At 31.8% G+C, this 17,981-nt stretch overlaps 1 protein-coding gene across 3 annotated transcripts in view; it reads left to right on the top strand.

Moving 5' to 3' along the window:
• Positions 1 to 17,981, top strand: part of LOC130451864 (plexin-A4) — a 262,174-nt gene that overhangs the window by 95,304 nt on the left and 148,889 nt on the right. For all 3 annotated transcript variants that reach the window (XM_056791218.1, XM_056791221.1, XM_056791220.1), the window contains one exon: positions 16,586 to 16,632. The gene's annotated coding sequence lies outside the window, so the exon portion shown is untranslated. The remainder of the gene's footprint in view (positions 1 to 16,585; positions 16,633 to 17,981) is intronic.

Below are 17,981 nucleotides of genomic sequence, written 5' to 3'. Positions count from 1 at the left end.
GGGGCCAGATAAGGGCTATATGGCGGGTGTTCAATTTCTATGAGGCCACATTCGTGTACAGTAACCTTGGAAAGTAGTGTGAAATGGAACATGCTTGAAGCACCTCGGCCGATTTTACAGTCCCTTTTTTCCGTAATTTCTTGATGCAACTGCTTTGGTAAGTCAGAGTTGTATTTGATTCCTCAAAGTCATTCAACAATATTTGCAGTCCCAAATATTGTAGCCACCACTTTTTTGCTTTTTATACGCACGGGCTCGGGAAGTAAAAGACCATAGTTTCATCACCTGTTACAATTGATTGGATTACACTTCCTTGGTCCTCGATCACAACATTCTTTCTATTCGGCGATGTTTTTACGCTGAAAATGCGGGACACACACCTTGCATTAATTTTTGTCTTGTATAAATACTCATATAGGATCCTTAGACAACTTATCTTGGAAGTGTCGGTTTGTGCTGCGATTTCAATTGTTTTTTTTTGTTTCATCTTGTAGATCCATTAATTTTTTGAGTATCATGCAAACTACTTCTCATAGTAGTTAATTTACGCATTCAACCATAATTGATATTAAATTCAAATTATTTATGCTTATTTACTTGAAGCTTATTACCGAAATAGAATTAAATTTGTTGCAAATCGATTGTTGAAAGTAGTCAAGTAATTTAGTTTCAAAAACCATCTGGTTAATGAATACGAGTACATTAGAAGAAAATATTGTTATTGCTCTCATAAACTTTACATATTGATGATGCTAGATGCAGACTCTAGGACCTGTTAAGGCAAGAAAAACAACTGTGTATACTGTGATAATATAAAAGGCCGCTCAGCAAAAATGGGTTTGACTGAATACACTCCAGACATTGGCACTATTTATTGACAGTTTAAAACGTATTGTTCAATGTAGAAATACCAAATTTACTTCAATTCTTATTGGCCATTTCAATACTATGAAGGAATATGAAACAATTGGCTTAAAAAAACACTTTCGTTAAAATGCACCAAAAAATAAAATGTTTGACGAACATCTTTGTACATTTGGTCTTTAAGAATGTTTCAAATAATAATTATGAACTATATTATGCTTCCCAAAATGGTTACAAAAATGCAGAGGAAAGTTGATCGTGTAAATATTACTGTCGCTAAATCTGGTAACCAATTCATACTTTCTACAAATGGAAAAATAATTCAAACATGATTATGATGATAATGTCTGTTTCTCAATCAATATTTGTCTTTCAGTTAATACATCTAAAATCTGTTTGCAATAAATATCTAATGAATGATATTCGATCTCGAATCGATATAGTTTTGTTAGTAAGCGAATTCTACCTTAATCGTTATCTCTCAATTAAACTATCCGGTTATCACTTCGTATTACACTTTTATCCTTTCACAACGATATCGATACATGGTTTCGATTGTCGACTAATTTCTAAATATTGGGGTTGATCGGATCTATAATTTTACTCGCCGTTGAATTTGATTTTTGGTGATTTTACAAGAAAAAGTTGTCCTCTCATGTAGCGGTTTATCTGTTTCGTTTTGGAACCAATCCATTGTGAACAAGAACTTGTCTTGTTTAATTTACAGTTATACTGAATAGATTAGATTATAGTGTCTTCCAAATATATAAATCGATTTAACAACTACACAATTTTTACCAGAACAAACAAATAAAGAAATATGTAAATCTTCCTAATGGTTGTAATGAAGTTACTTCCTATTTATAATTTTTTTGTACACTACACAAGTTACAAAAAATAGAAATAGAAATATTGGAAGTAACATCAACTTTAGTATTAAGGGAAATACATAAAGTACCTCTCTGGATTCGTTCTGAATAGAGTTCAAATTAAAATTGTCTCTACAACTTCTCTTCCTTCACCCTGCTGCTCTTAAACCAATATGGCAAATCGAGAGGGAACAAAGATTTTCTAGAATTTAATACTGTGGGAAGAGCAATCAGGGAGATTTTTATATGAGATATTTGCATCACAGTCTGGCTTGTTTATAAAGTAAGATTTTGAAAATAATGTGTTTCATTCTTCATTTTTTTAAATTTTATAGAAATCAAGACATAGGAAAACATTTAATTGAATAGTTTTTTTTAGATATCATCAACTTTTTCCAACCATAATACAAAAGCAATATAGCAATAATTATAACAAAACACTATTCTGAAACAAACTAACTTACAACGCAATCGTTATACTGATTTCGTAGAAATAAGTATTTGATAGCATTCCCCATTTCTAACTTATCACGACTTTGTCGTTTTCGAGTTCTAGTCTTTATTGGAAACTAAATAGTAAGTAAGCATCTTGATTGCGATGAAATTCCGTGTCCAAGGCAACTTTCTTAGTTCACTTCGACTTTGACGTTGAATTCACTCTCATATAAATTAAATAGCAACAACAAATGTTTTTTAACTCAAAATTAATAGAAACCTCAGTCGTGGTTTCCTTCAAGTCCCCGGTCGGACTCGTAGAGGTCGTCTCAAATTGCATTTCTATATCTACCCTTTAAAGTGCCAACTCTGTTTCCTCCAGTAGTCAGAATTTTTATTATTATTATTTACAGCGACCATTCTTCAGGAAATTATTGACTGGTATTCAGAGAACAATATAATAAAAAAAATGTTGCATCGATATGTGGCCATGTATGAAACTTGAAATTACCACTTCACCACGACACTCGTTCCAGTGGAGTGGATCCAATAAAAGCCATCTGAAAAGAAGAAAAACTACACACTACGTTCTGACTCCTGTATTTTGGGATACATACGGCATATTTTTCATCGACCGTTTGAGAAGAGAAAAACAATACAGTCACCAATATTGTAAATTATTGGATCGATTAAATGGGAAAATCACAAAAAAATCCCATAATGCAAATAAATATTAGCAAGACAATTCGTCTATCGATAAAACGGTGGAAACATCGATAAAAAGCATCCGCTCCATCTGTATACTCCAGATCTACTCCACATCCACTATTGCGACTGTTTTCAAATCGGATGGAATGCTTAAGAAAATATCAATTGATTTGTCATGGCTTAAATAAATGTCTATTTTCAGGTCAAAAAATATAATATTTTCATAAAGACTGAAGCTAAGTCAAAATATAAATTTTTTGCATAAAAAAATATTTAAAAAACTAATTTTAGAACAGAAGATACCTAAACAAGAACATTAAGCAAATATATATATATATATATATATATATATATATATATATATATATATATATTTACTTCAGGCCTTGAAGGCCTACGGCCAATAACTCTTGTATTAATTAGATACGGGACAAACTAAAAAACTAAAAACTATTATCAGAATTTCTTAAATTTCATCAATAATACAACATTTTTAAAAATTACTAAACCTGTTAATGCGACAAAAACAAGAAAATTGCTCTATAATTGTAATATTATAATATGTAATTATAAAAGTCATAATTAAAATCAAATTTATACTACCTATTTTGAGAAATAAATATCAGTTCGACGGCGCAATTATTTTTTTGCCACATTCTATTTCTTGCAGAAAAGTGAAGGTCGTATTGAATTCTCCTCTGTATTGACACAGCAATTATGTAGCAATCATATACAAAATATTTTTCAGAAATGGTGTTTTCTACACACAAAACAGTTCAATAGTTGTTTTGATTCTTTTTATAAACACAAACGCATTTGATATATGATCATACAGTTGAACCTAGGTAAACGAGAATTTATCGGATCCAATTGATATACTTTTAATAAAATATAAACAACAGTATATATACACATCTAGCTATAGAAAATACGTATTTTATTGAAAGAAAAATGGCAGTTGATTTTTCTGAATATCTTTCTTCATACTTTTTCATGCTTTGAAATAAAATACCGTGAAGTGTATCAGCAGCATTTGAAGCATTCTCTTAATAGACTTCCTATCTACATCCTTCTTCATTATATCCATTTTTTTCCTTGAATGATTTCGCTTACAGAGGTCTCTAAAAATGGTCTAGACTAAAAAACTGTCACTACAGGGGTCTAAAAGTGAAAAATGATTCCGACTGGAAATGTTTCTTACGCTGTCCATTAATAGAAAGTAATTATCATTTAAAAATGATAAATAACATATTAAAAAAAAGGATAAACAAATACTATAATAATTTAAGCCATATGTACTAGAACATATTATTTTAATAAAAATATTAGTATGAGTAATAAAGGACATAATATATTATCGAAATATTTCAGTAAACTTAAATATGAAACATCCCAAAACAAAAGAAGTAATATTATATATCAAATATGTACCTTGTAGAACAAAAAATATCAAAACAAATCAAGAAACTCAATATTTATATCAATTGTCATTCTGTAGGTTGTTGGGGCTTGCGACGACCCTGGCATGTGGTGGTATAGAGGAAAAGCGAGTTATTTCCGAATATATCGTGATACACGTGGAAGGTATAACAAACAGCTTCTCCTAATTATTAGGATCTTCTATTTCATTTTGCGACCCTAGATATTCGATCGTTTACGTTTAAATCCCTGTGGCGTGTACTCTTTAAAAGAACACATTTTTAGTTCCTTTACTATACCAAACTACGGTCTTAAAATTTCAACCCTCAAGGGAGGGGTTTTATTTTCGATCGATTGCTGCCAAAGTTGTTAGTTAGAATTCTGAACTGGATTAGAATTAGGTGGGGTGACTGCATGAATTTTAAGAACAATTTTGGTGGGAGCATCAACCTGCCTTAGTTTATTGGAGATGGTAACCATATTAAATTTCTGCAAATGATTGTAAATTCCTAAGAGACTAACTGCTATGTAAGTTGAAGTACCCCGAATCAATTAAATTATTTGAAAAGAAAAATAGTATTAAAACAACTAATGAAATGATGGAAAAACTAGATTTATCTACTTGCCTCAAGACTTACCGTGGAGGTGAGAAAAAAGGGACTAAGAAGATCTAGATTAAAAAATAACAATTTGACAGCCATATAAAAACTTGTAACCAACACACCGTTCAGTTCAGTGAATGACAAGGTCGCGCGAATTAAAAAAACATAAACAACGTCTAATTGAATTAAAAATCATTATAGTGTCATAATTTGGTCTTATGACACGCAAATAAATTGAAATAATTTGTTTAAATAAATGGATATTAATTGGACTCAGACTCTTATTATAGTTTGATTATATGTTATAATAAACAAAGTGAGTTTTGTACTATAATTTGAATCGTAGTAAATTCAAAGCCTTGTATCAATCCCATTTTATCTATTGGTTGGTAGATTATCAATTGATCTTATAAAATATATTTCTCTTCGCCATTTCAATTTCCATAATAATATTTTCTTTTGGTCCTCATCTTTACGAAGCACCAAATTTCTATTTCGCACATGTCTAAAAAGTATATAATTTGAGGCACTTGATAGATATTTATATTTTTTGGTTTCATTTGGATCTCTTAATACGTACTCAAAACAGAAAGAAAAAAATTAATATATTTAATTGCCAAATAATTTAAAAAATAGTGTTTATGCCTGTAGGTATCCATTCCAAGCAAATGTAATCGTAAGTGTTGATTTTGGTATGTAAAGATAACGTTACCTGTCACCACACATGTGTTACTGATTACTTTCCGGTTTATGTAAGCAAAAATTGTCATTTTTGTACAAAATTGAAGTCCAATATTTACAAAAATAGTGTTCGTAGGAAGAAAAGCTTAGAAAAATAAACTTAGACTCGCGTGTTGTCTAACATGATTAGTGCCTTGTTCATTCGCACTTGTATGAAATTTGTCGCTTGTATATCTCGTCGTTATGTATCCTAATATTTTTCAAAATATTCATCAGCGTTATAATAGCAAAAGAAGCAGCAAAGTGCAATGAAAAAAATAAACAAATAGTATTGTATGCGAGTAGTGTGGATATATGGAAAATCCACACGCGATGTGCAGAATATTATTTCTACGACCCACTTAAGAAAAAGTCTGGAATATGTAATTTTTATTAAACTATACGTAATAAAACTACAATTTTTATTAATGTTTAAATGTATTTTTTAAGTCAAAATTTAATAATTCAATTTATAGATGTTTTTATTGATTTTTAGTGACAGATGTTATATGTTTAGGTTCCCTCTTTTTCATTTGCGTATTTATGTTCTGCGATGCTATTAATTTTGTTTGAATTGAAAATGACAGTAGATCTTGTTCTTTTTCCACTGACCTCACGAAGGTATTACCGATACTTGTCTTTTTATTACCCAATAGGAACGTCCTATATAATTTTACGGTGATTTCTAGCCACCGAAATTTTTCAATGTTAAGGCATGACCTCCTGTATTTGCAAGATATTGGCCTTTTCACTATAATATCCTTTTAATTGTACTCACCAGCAAGTTCTCAATATTTTATATTAAAAAAAATATATGCGTTTGTCTCTGCCATCACCTCTTCATTTCTCTAACATCATTCGGCTAATTTTTCTGCCACAATAAATATGGTCGTGTTTCCTATATCAGAATGTATCAACAAATCAACATAATATTGGCCAGCGAGCTTTTGATCATCATCAAGCAATATCAGCCCTCACCTTGCAGATATCTTTTTCATATGTAACCCATACCCATTCAGTTGAAATATTCACTCTCTTACGTACTTTTATTCAACTATAACTGAATACAAAGAGGCTGAGTTCATTTATCATTTTTGAAGTAATTAAGTTAAATGACGGTCTCGTACGTTCAGCATCATACTTGTTGAGATGGTCACTTTTAAAGCAGAGAACCACTCACATTCCATGGAGCGCGACACCTTCAAGATAATGTTTACATAACTATTCCTCGGTTTCTTCATTTGTTTTGCATCTTTTAAATGATGTTCAATAACACTCGAAACAGAAACTAACGATATAATCCCCGTACGAAAATGTAAACCTCTTTCGTCAAACTTCCCTCGTATATGTTTCTAAAGCACGTCTTTTAATACTTACAAATTAATTTATACATATTACATACAAGGGTTGTCGTAAAAGTTTCCAACCTCAACTTAAGAATGGCCGCACATCAATGTTAGTTTGGAAATATATTTGCGCATGCGTTGAGAGATTTTCACTAAAATTTCAACCATTTCGGATGCTTAGCGTCTGTTTAACTGTGGTATAAGTAAGTAATTTTTTCTAAAATGGCAAAAATTGGACTCTGCACCATCATTTACGCTGGAAAATTTTGGGCAGCTGAATTCAAACGTGGCCGTATCAGCTTGACTGACGACCAGCGTTCGGGACGGCCAAAAACTGCTACATCAGTCGATTTGATTGAAAAAGTTCTTAAAATTTTACTGGCCGACCGTCGAATTAAGGTTAAATTTATAGAAGAGGCTATCGGAGCATTCAGATGCTTTTTTGACACGGTTTAAATAAAATGAGTTGCATTTTTTGCCGATTCATAACTTTAGATAGAACCTGGATCCACCACGACAATCCTAAAATGGAAAACAGTGAATCGCAAAGGGCCAACCTGCTCCAAACAAGGCAAAGACGGTTTCATCGGGGACCGGGGACCGTTTTTGGGATAATCTTGGGATTGTGTTCATCGACTATTTTTAAAAAGGTGAGCCAATAACAGGAGAGTATTACGCATCTCTGCTTGGTGAAATAAAGGGAGAAATTATAAAAAAAACAACCGCATTTGAAAAAAAAAGAAAGTGCTTTTTAATTAGGACTACGCTTCTTCTCACACTTCAGTGGTTGCCGTGGTTGAAATACCTGAATTACCCTTCGAATTGGTCGACCACCCACCGTATTCACCAGATCTGGTCCCTAGCAACTTTATCTTGTTTCCTAACCTTCAATGTTCACTTACAGAGAGAGATTTTCATTAGACGAGGCCGTTATCCAAGAAACACTATTATTTGGATCGCTGTACTATACTTGAAATGGAATATGATTATGAAAAAAAGTGTCATGTTTCTTTATTAAATCAAAAACCTCGTATATCTACTACTTTTAAATAGGCGATGAGTTTCTGTTATTTGTGTTAGGTGGTTTATTTGAACTAAAACTCCTGATTAGGTACGTCCAGTAGAAACTTTTTATTTGCTAAGACGTTGAAACTCTAGATCATTTAATTCTATATTGTAATTTAAGAAAGCATTCCAATGTACGGTAACTAATTTTGAGTTAACAGTTCTTTTCGTTTTTCAATGATTTTTTTCTAACAAAATTCATAGTATACTTATTAATTTTTAGGCTAATAATGTGCTGATATACGTCTTAATTATTAATTATTGATTCGTCACTGAAACCATCATTTTCACTAATATATTTTTTGAAAACTATATTTTAATACTTTTCTTTAAAATTGTAAAAAATATGAGTTGGAAAATACTAAATAATGATTGGTGGGTCTCATTACATTATATGAAATCATATCCGTTCAGTTAACTGATATGGCCTACATATTCATTCTGTAAATTGTGCAAACAAAATTGATAATATACATGTGGGTTTGGAAAAATATTGTTTCCTTGTTTTTTTTTTAATTTATAAAAAGTTATTATTCTTACTGTATCATGCAGTTTCATCATTTTCTTATCCGTTGGAGGATACTTTCTTCAATTTAATATTTATTGATTCAAAACTATTAGACGCTGATTTCAAAATAGGTAGCATATACGCTGTCGTTGAAAAGATCATTCGAATTTTAAATTGTACTTAACCATTAAATATCTATCGATTTATAAAGAAGTATAAAACCACAGAAAATTGTCCAGAAGAACTGGGAAATAATTCACCAAACCATGAATAAAAGACAACTGAAATACAAACTTCTCGGAAAAGAAAGGCGCAGAATAAGATACAAATTTGGTCCCTACTTTATATCAAATCAAGTGGAAGTAGCATGGGAACAACCTTTAAATAATGAGCTGTGTGCAGTGGTGAATGAAGTGGATTAAAAGACTTTCAAAACAGTATAAAATAGTGTATCAACGAGTTGACATCATTTGAAGACAGAATTGAGTAGTTTAGAATATGTAAATCAGCAAAAGGTCTAGAAATAAATTACATTAGAAGCAAAAGGGTGGAATGTTACGTTTCCATTTGAACTTTATAAAATCCATTAATTTTTCAATAAAATTTACCATATGTTATTTACAAGAAGCCTTGCTTTTGGAAAGGTTTCTTAAAATATTTCATTTCCTGCTGACTGATGTTATTGCTAATTAGATAGATAGTAGAAAAATATCTGCTCCTGTCTGATTATTTTTTATATTATTTCTCAGACGTTCTTCTACGTAGGTATAACTTTGAAAGAAACATCATTCCACGCCTTGCCCATAGTATCCTTAATTTTGTCTAATATTCTCAAATTAGAAGTTATTGTTTACGTTTTAGTTTTATTAACTCTAGAAGTGTGTTTTCTAGTATTTTCAAATTACAATTTATTTCTTATTTCGATTTGCTATAAAAGTGTGTTTTATAAACTCTAATTTATTCGTCAAATCATATGTCTAAAACTTCAGATCATCTTATGAATTATTTCTTCACCCCTTAATCTAATGCTTCACCAATCCATAGATTTCTGACAGTTAATCTCTAGCAAACAAGTTCTTCTATTCGAAAACCATCTAAGAATCGTATGTGGCTAGATGCTACTACGTATATTTGTCCAGCAGATAACAGTCGAGAACCTATATAAATGACCTTATAGCCTTGCATCTTGTGGAACGTCGATGCCAAACTCAGAATAATCATTATGCCATATTATGGCAGCTAACAATATTTATTAAGTTACTAATTTATTTACCCCACCAGTACTTATAGTAGTCTTCGTTTTTCAGCTGCATATCCAAAAAGAAATCGTCTGATGATTCTGCCGCCTTCAGCAGCTTATTACCCATTATTAAAATAACTTATGAGTTATAATAAAGTATTGAAACTTTCGAAAGAAACCATCTTTGGTTGCATCGTCAACTTATAGGTATCATTTTTCTGTCGAATATATAAAATATAATAAAAATTGAAATTAATTAGTCAATCCGTTACATAATAACATTTTCTGACTTACCTTCATGTTCTCGTCTTGACACTCAAACCCTCTGACATTGGTCATGTAAATTTTGATGTCCTAACTCCTGACTGATTTCCGTACTGAAACTTTCACTAGCCGTCACTGTATCGTCTACCTCAAATGGTCGCGTTGGCCATCAATGGATGAATCAATGAATAGTTAATAATGATACAAACGAAATACTACAATTAAATACAAACTTGTGAACTCTGATACTTTTGTATTCCTTCAAGTAGGATATCATTTAAAGTGCGTGATAATAGAGTCAATCATAAGAATTTATGAAAATTTTGCAGCGGCATTAGTTTTTGAACAGTGTGCAAAATTTTGAATTAATCCAACGTTGTAATTGAATTTTATAAAAACTCCGATGAGAATAATTATACGTTGCAAATTACTCTTCCAAATAACCTAAGATAACCACAAGAAACTTGAATACTATCAGAAATTTTCCTCTATTTTCGATGATAATTTTTATTATTTTGTATCTTACGACTTCAATTTATAGAGTTCAATTTATGGAAAGAAGTGTCGTCAAAAATTTGTTAACGAACAGTTTGCCTGATACACCATAAAAACAGTTCCACCCCTTTTTCAAAATAGCAGTTGTGACCCCACATAATTGAATTTAACTTCACACTAACCTCTCCTACATATTAATGCTGCAAATCCACCCTATTATTTCTAATATTTTACGTATATTTGAAGACAGTTATAAATCAGCGAGACAATTGCCTTTACAGGAAAGTATCATACCATAAAGAGGTGGTCGCCGCACCGCTGCCAAAACGTATTATCACCATGTTGGCATCAACATTTATCGAATATTATAGAAAGCAATAATATTTATTGATTTAGCATCTAGACAACGAATTTGGAAGCCAATATGGGTGATAGGTCTAATTAAGAAATGTGAAAAAAAAAACAAAAATTGAATAAACTTGTTAGACAATACCAAGACGATAGAGCACTTTTCTAATAAAATGTGAAGGCTTCAAATAATGTTTATTATAATGGTAAGTAGCTGAATTATTATGTATAGACTCACGTTAGAAACTGACATTCTGAATCTGTTGAAGCGTACCTACAGTAGAAACACAAATTCGTATCACATCAGTATTGATTGTGTCGAGCAAATTCACAAAGATTTGGTGGATATATTAGGGGAATTTACAATGTCGTATGATATAGTGAAAAGAGGGTGTCGTGAGTTTGGTAGACAATATATATAAACGAACATGTAGGTAGAGCAGCTACAACCGTTACCAGACACAAAATTTTTAAAAAGACCATGATCTCATGCTGCTAAATCGATGTGTAACTATTAGACACACAGTTAACTCATATCATGTTGTACATAAAACGTACTGTTGAGTTGAAAACTTTCTTGCAAGGTTGAGTAGTAATGGATTTGATCAGAGACAAAAACAGAGAGTGGAAAGATAAAAAATTAAAAATGTAACGTAACTTTTAGCAGGGAAGATCACAGATCACAGAAACCTTATGAAGACGTAATTTAGTTCCAAACTAACGTGAGGCGATAATGCACTAGGTCACAAGTTCAATATTGCAATAATCGTAATAGTTCTGGCAGATAATGTGTCATATATGTGGTAAATAAATTGTTGAACAATCTTTCATTCGGATCAAAGGAAGTGCATATCGTAGTGATATGCCTTTAACCATTACTTTCCAATCTAGTGACGTAAAGAAACTTATGCTATTTGGTATAGTTTCATTTGTTAGACTATCCGCTCAGAAAGTGTTTTTTTATAGGAGTCCAAATCAATAAAAAGATGAAAGCTTTGATAGGATGGCTAAACCCTTGCTGTAATTTGTGACGTCTTAAAATTGGATTTTCATAAAATTGGATTTTTTGGCGATTAATGGAAATAGATCGTCCAATTCCTCGTAGAATAGTTCTTGATACTTCCCTCCATCTATTGGCAAGCAACAAGTGATTCTCTTCTTCTTTAGAATCTTGTCCTTTATTTGTGGAACCAACAGCAGCAACTGTATATACCAAAGAACGAAAATAATAACAAATGAAATTAAGTATACGTAATTGAATACCAAAAAGAGACAAATCTTAAAGTTGAAATTTTAATTCAAATGTTACAAAACCACTTGAAATCATCATATCAACATTTTCTATAAATATATTGAAGAGCAAATAATGAAAACGAACAGTTCGCTACAAAAGTATTACACGAAATCAACCTGCGCTCAATATAATTAGAAACCTCCTTTTCTTTATAGTTCTAAATTAACTTATCTCCAATAATTTGTTGCAACAAACTAAAGAGGTTTAGTCAAGGGTTCCGAGTCGAACTTCATTAAAACATTTTATATTTTATTGTTTTTCATTTAAAAATTTACAGAAATTGACTTTATCTAATTAATACTTATTCTAGAATATTTCTAATATCCTTTTGAAAAATTCTTATTACATACTAACTACTCATTGATAAGTGACATTACATTAACTACTGTCCTACCGATATCTTAACTATTATATTCAACAAAACAGTGTAATTCTGTTTGATAGATTGGCTACTGTTTACTTTGACAGTGAGACAATGAGAAAAATAATTTATCCAATGTATGATAAAGGAAAATACACATACTCGTATTATGATGTACGTCTAATTAGAATTTTGTATGTGTTATAAACTGAGTGTTTTATTAAGCATCCAAATAACAAAAAGTATATAAAAACCCCGTCTTTTATCACAATTGTATTGAAAATATAGAGGATGTATCATAAATAATGACGGTTTTCAATGTTTTTTATACAAAAAGTGGGCACAAGAGGGCTAAAACTATTACACTCTACTGGTTGAAGTGGTACACCTATTGTGTGGAGATGCCTGTGGATATTGATCTTTAACTTCTGTTGTTTGGAGGTGAACTCGGTGTTCTTGAACCACACCTGCTTGTCGAGTCTTATAAATAATGCTCTAGGTGTCAGATTAGGGATCGTTTTTCTATGCTCGAAGCTGTCCATGTTTATGATCAACTTTGGATCTCCTATAGGTCGAATTGCTCTCTTCTGTATTGAGTCGAACATTCTCAGGGTATGCTTGGGAGCCGAGTTCCAAATGTGCGAGCAATACTCCAAAGATGGATAAACCTGGGACTTGTAAAGGATTATAAGTTGTTGCGGAGTATATAGATTTGATAGTGCAGTTGATGCGACACCAGTGTGCTATCGTTGGCGAAGCTATAGATCAGATTTGCAGTTTTGTCGAGTAAATCTTTGATGTACAAGAGAAAGAGATTAGGTGACAAGATTCATCTCTGGGGAACACCATCGTTGACCTCTAACATATCTGAGGTGTGTCCATTGCCAGCGACTTGGATGGAAAGATCTTTGAGAAAGCTATTCAGCCACTCGATAAGTGAGGACCATAAACCGTACGATCTTATTTTATTTAGATAGTTGAAATGCCAAACCCTCTCAAAAGACTTCGATATGTGTAGTGGTCTGGACTCCCCATGTTTCTGTACGGCTTAAGTCCATACGCTGATTACATAGGCCAACACCTTGTCAATTGCTGGAAGTAAAGCAATCGGACGGTAGTTATTGGGAACCCGCTTCTTTTTGTTGGCATGAACTGAATCCAAGCAAGTTCTCAATCTGCAGGAAAAATATAGAGAAAAGAGTTTGCTTAGCGGTTAGCTCAGCTACGCATTTTTTCAATACGATTGTTGGTATTTTATAAGGGACAGTGGTTTTATTGATGTCCAAGCTTCTGAGAAGTTTTGTTACATCTCGGTGTCCGAATTATATTTCTGGTATCGATGAACCATCTCCAGGTAGGCTGGTTGGTAGTTTTCCCCGCGAAAAAAGAGTTGAATGTGAAGCAAACATGCGACCCAGTAAGTCCACCTTCCCTTTTGCGGGCGGTCACTATAAAGTACTTCGATTCGACTAATAAGCAGACATACATGCAGATTTTTGTGTGGTACTATTAGACCACGAGTCTGCCAGAAGTTCCTTCAATTGTTCGTGACAGGCAGGTATTTAAGATAAGGTATTAAAACTATCAATAATCACTGCAAATTAGCTGATAAGAACCGCAACTTGATTAAACAGAAAATGTAAATGGAGATCCATTTGGTGCTATTTAGTTTTACCTGTTTTTAATACTTGTTTTTAATTAGGGACTCGATGCTACTTATTCACAAAACTCATTGCATATTTCATTCACGAAATAAAAGTAAATATCCACGCCACTGTTTTAACTATTTTTCTATTTATTTTTCAAAACATGATGATCGAAACAGTTTGATTAAAATCGCATATTTTCTAAATCAACTCATCAGGAAAAACAAATGGTTTAAATTGAAAACTATAGTAATTTATTACTAGTAACTTCAAGGAACAGTACTTTCCATTTTGGCTTGAACAGCCCAGCCCCTTCACTTCACATCATTTGCATTGAACGACGAGTGAAATCAACTCTATTCAGTTTATGATTCTTGTTTACAATCGGACATTCAAATATCATAACGTCATTGGGAATATCAGTAATATGCATAAAGTTTTTGGTTTTGATATTTTTCACTAAGTAGGACGAAAAGAAGAAAACGAATTATTTTTCACTAAAAGCACCCCTTTTCAGTATATTCGACTACGTTACTTTACCGCCTAGGGAAGACCCGATCTAATTCACCCCAAAATATTTTAATTGCATTGGAAATCGAGTAAGATTACTTCCTTACTTTTTGAATTTTAACATCTGGCTCAACTTTTTGAGAATTTGTTTTGAACGCATTTGGGTGACAATTTTTTTCTGACAATCTGGCAACTTAACTCCAGGGGATTTTTCAAATTAAGGTCCTAGTTTATGTATTGTGAATTACAAAATAATATTTTTGTACATATCTATTTTTTCAGTCAATAATATATCGTTGATTCATGAAATAGTTTCATTGGTTGACCATTACGGCTTCAGTAGAATGTTTACACTGTTAAATAATCTGAGATAGGACTTCTTTGTACTCCATTACCTAGCTAAAAATAGAGGTTTGATAGAAAAAAACAGTGAATAAAATTTTATAACAGTAATTACTTACGCTGCATCTATTTCAACTAGAATGTTCTATACCCTCAACTGTTGGGAGTAGTAATAATAAATTTTAATCCATTCTAGTTTGCTAGTTTGCTATGGCAGCCTTAGAAAGATTGTTGTTGCAATGTATGTTTGGACGAGGAATGATCGGAAAGTCCTTCGAACGCGAAAATAGATAAAAATATGCAAAATATGGGCTAACTTGTTCCTTGAGATGAATTCTCTAGATGAGACTTTAATGAAGAATGTAAAAGTCCGTTGCGAAACATATATCAAAAATAAACTTGAAAAAAATGGCTACAGGCTTTTTTCCTTGCAACGTGTCTTGCTGCAAGTCGTTTTTAATACGCGAGTTTTTACAGCTCAAATTCCTGTCTGTCCACAACCACCTTACATGTTTTTCTTTTGAGTATGCCATGCACTTCGATGAGAAGCATAAAGAACCACATTTCAAAAAAAATAATCAATTGATAACAGGAATCTGGTTAAACTGGAGTAATACTTTATGCGTGTGTTCCTCAGACCCAATGACAGTTTTGAGAATAGTCAACGCCAGAGTTTTCAAAAGGATCCCAAGTAAACGGGACCAATTTTCTTTTGCTATATAAATTACTTCCCTTCATGGCAGATCTTCTATATTTTTGGATTTTTGATATAATATACGGTAACAATACGAATTTATCTATATTTAGCCATCAAGCTCGAATTGAATCTTCAAAGTTTCATGAAATCAACTATATATGACTGCATATGTTTAAAAAGAGTGGGTCAGTGGTCTCAATTGAATGTCTCCAGTGCAAAGGAAGATATGATATCCTGTTCATATCTTGATAAACTTAAGACAGAAAATATGGGATAATTTTTTATAAATCCATAACAAAAAATGAATGTAGAAAACAGACGTAATGCAACTTCTTTGGGGCGTTCAAATCATTATTTATTTATGACATTTTCCGAAGCAATTTAATTGAGTGGCTGATGGAGCATGTAATATTTAATTTATTTTGAAATTCTTTATTCATTCCCGAGAACTTGTATTATATATGTTCATTAAATTATCGTTTACCAAATATGATTTATGTTGGAAATGGTCTCGATTAGAAATAGGGAATCGATTTCAGTAATATATATTTAATGATATTTAAGTTATTGAAATAATGTTCGAACTGAATCGACATTGTTTGTAATTGCAGCTTCTAAATAATGAATCATTTCATAGAAATTATCAATTTATTAAATCTAAATGTTCATTCAATGCTGCAATACAATTGAATTACACAATATAAAACACTAACACAAGGATAAACATTATTTGGAGTGCATGTTTGTTTAATTATTTTTCTAAATATATTGGAAACTAAGTTACTGATTTTAACAAGTTTCAAAACATTTGTTAAAAGCTTCGTAATTTATAATTGTTTACTTCTCTTTCAGGAATAGAACGAGACTTAGCGATCACAAACACATTTTATAAAGTTGAGGTAAGCGTAACTCAGTTTTTGAACTAACCAAATGCCATTTTAAAAAAACAATATATTTTCACCTATTATATTCATTTTTAATTGATAGAGACCACATTTATGCAAGGAAGATTATAAATCAATTAATTGACAGAGATATTTGAACAAGTTATATTGCATAAAAATATGTGCGGAGTAACCACATTAACTAAATTAGAAGTTATGATACATAAAACATTTTCAATCAATATTGAATTAATGAATTATGTTCTAAATCGTATAATATAATATAATAAAACAATGAAAATATCAATAATTTCATTTATTCAATAATTTTGACTTCATTATTTCTTGACAATTCACATAATAATTGGTTTATGAATTGAAAACTGACCTCAAATGACATGAATTGACGTCCATTGAGGCCAATTGACATCTATTCGTATTTGATGTTGGTCGATGTCTTATGATGTCTATTGATGACGGCGACTGATGTCGAAGCACGTCAATCATGTTATTTGAGGTCATTTGGCTAATGTGATCAATGAGATCAATTTTAATTAACTTAATTAACTAACAACAAACTGTTTTGGCATTAACTTGATATTTTTGCGATATTCCAACTACAATTGCTGCGTTTGTCTTTGAAACCAAATGCTGCTGCGCGCAGAAAGTTATGGGTCAAATTGGACATATCGTACCTTCTAGAAGTTTCGAATTAGAAAAAGTATATAGCAATGGTTTGGGTTTTAGATACTTTGTAATTTTCCTGAGATTGCAGCCACTTCCATCTAAAATACCACTTTCCATAGTATCTTGCAACTGTTTTGAAGCGCACTTAGACCTTCCGATAGGCTCGCCGTGCTTCACTTTAAACTACCAAAGGCAGATGTTCTTTGAAAACAAAATCAGACACATTTGCTTAAATGTTTTTTAGCTTCAAAGTTTGAGAATCTCGCACGTGTGAGTGCTCTCACCTATGACTTGGTCTACAGTATGTTTTTCCGCAAACAAATTTCCGGTGACTATAGCATATAAATGACCATGTCCGGTTAAAAGAGCAATCACCGAGTCGAATTCCTCTATAAGTGGAACATTTCATTGGTAAGACAGGCAGAAGATCTATTTATGTGTTCATTTGCTTGTATCATCTGATCTATCCATATGAAATAACGTAAATTTTCCGTTACAGTAATTCAATATGTCATATACACTGCGACTCAGAAGATCTATTGTGCCTCTTAATATTCTGTTAATGAGGTATTATAATATGATCTATGTCAAGGGTACTACTAATCTAATAGGCTTATGGCCTCATCTGTTCTATCCCATTTTCTTCCTTTTCTTTTGGTTAATTTCATTTGTATATA

Source organism: Diorhabda sublineata, chromosome X (genome assembly GCF_026230105.1).
Source record: "Diorhabda sublineata isolate icDioSubl1.1 chromosome X, icDioSubl1.1, whole genome shotgun sequence".
NCBI classification, from domain to species: Eukaryota; Metazoa; Arthropoda; class Insecta; order Coleoptera; family Chrysomelidae; genus Diorhabda; species Diorhabda sublineata.
This window is presented reverse-complemented; position numbering and strand designations above follow the sequence as displayed.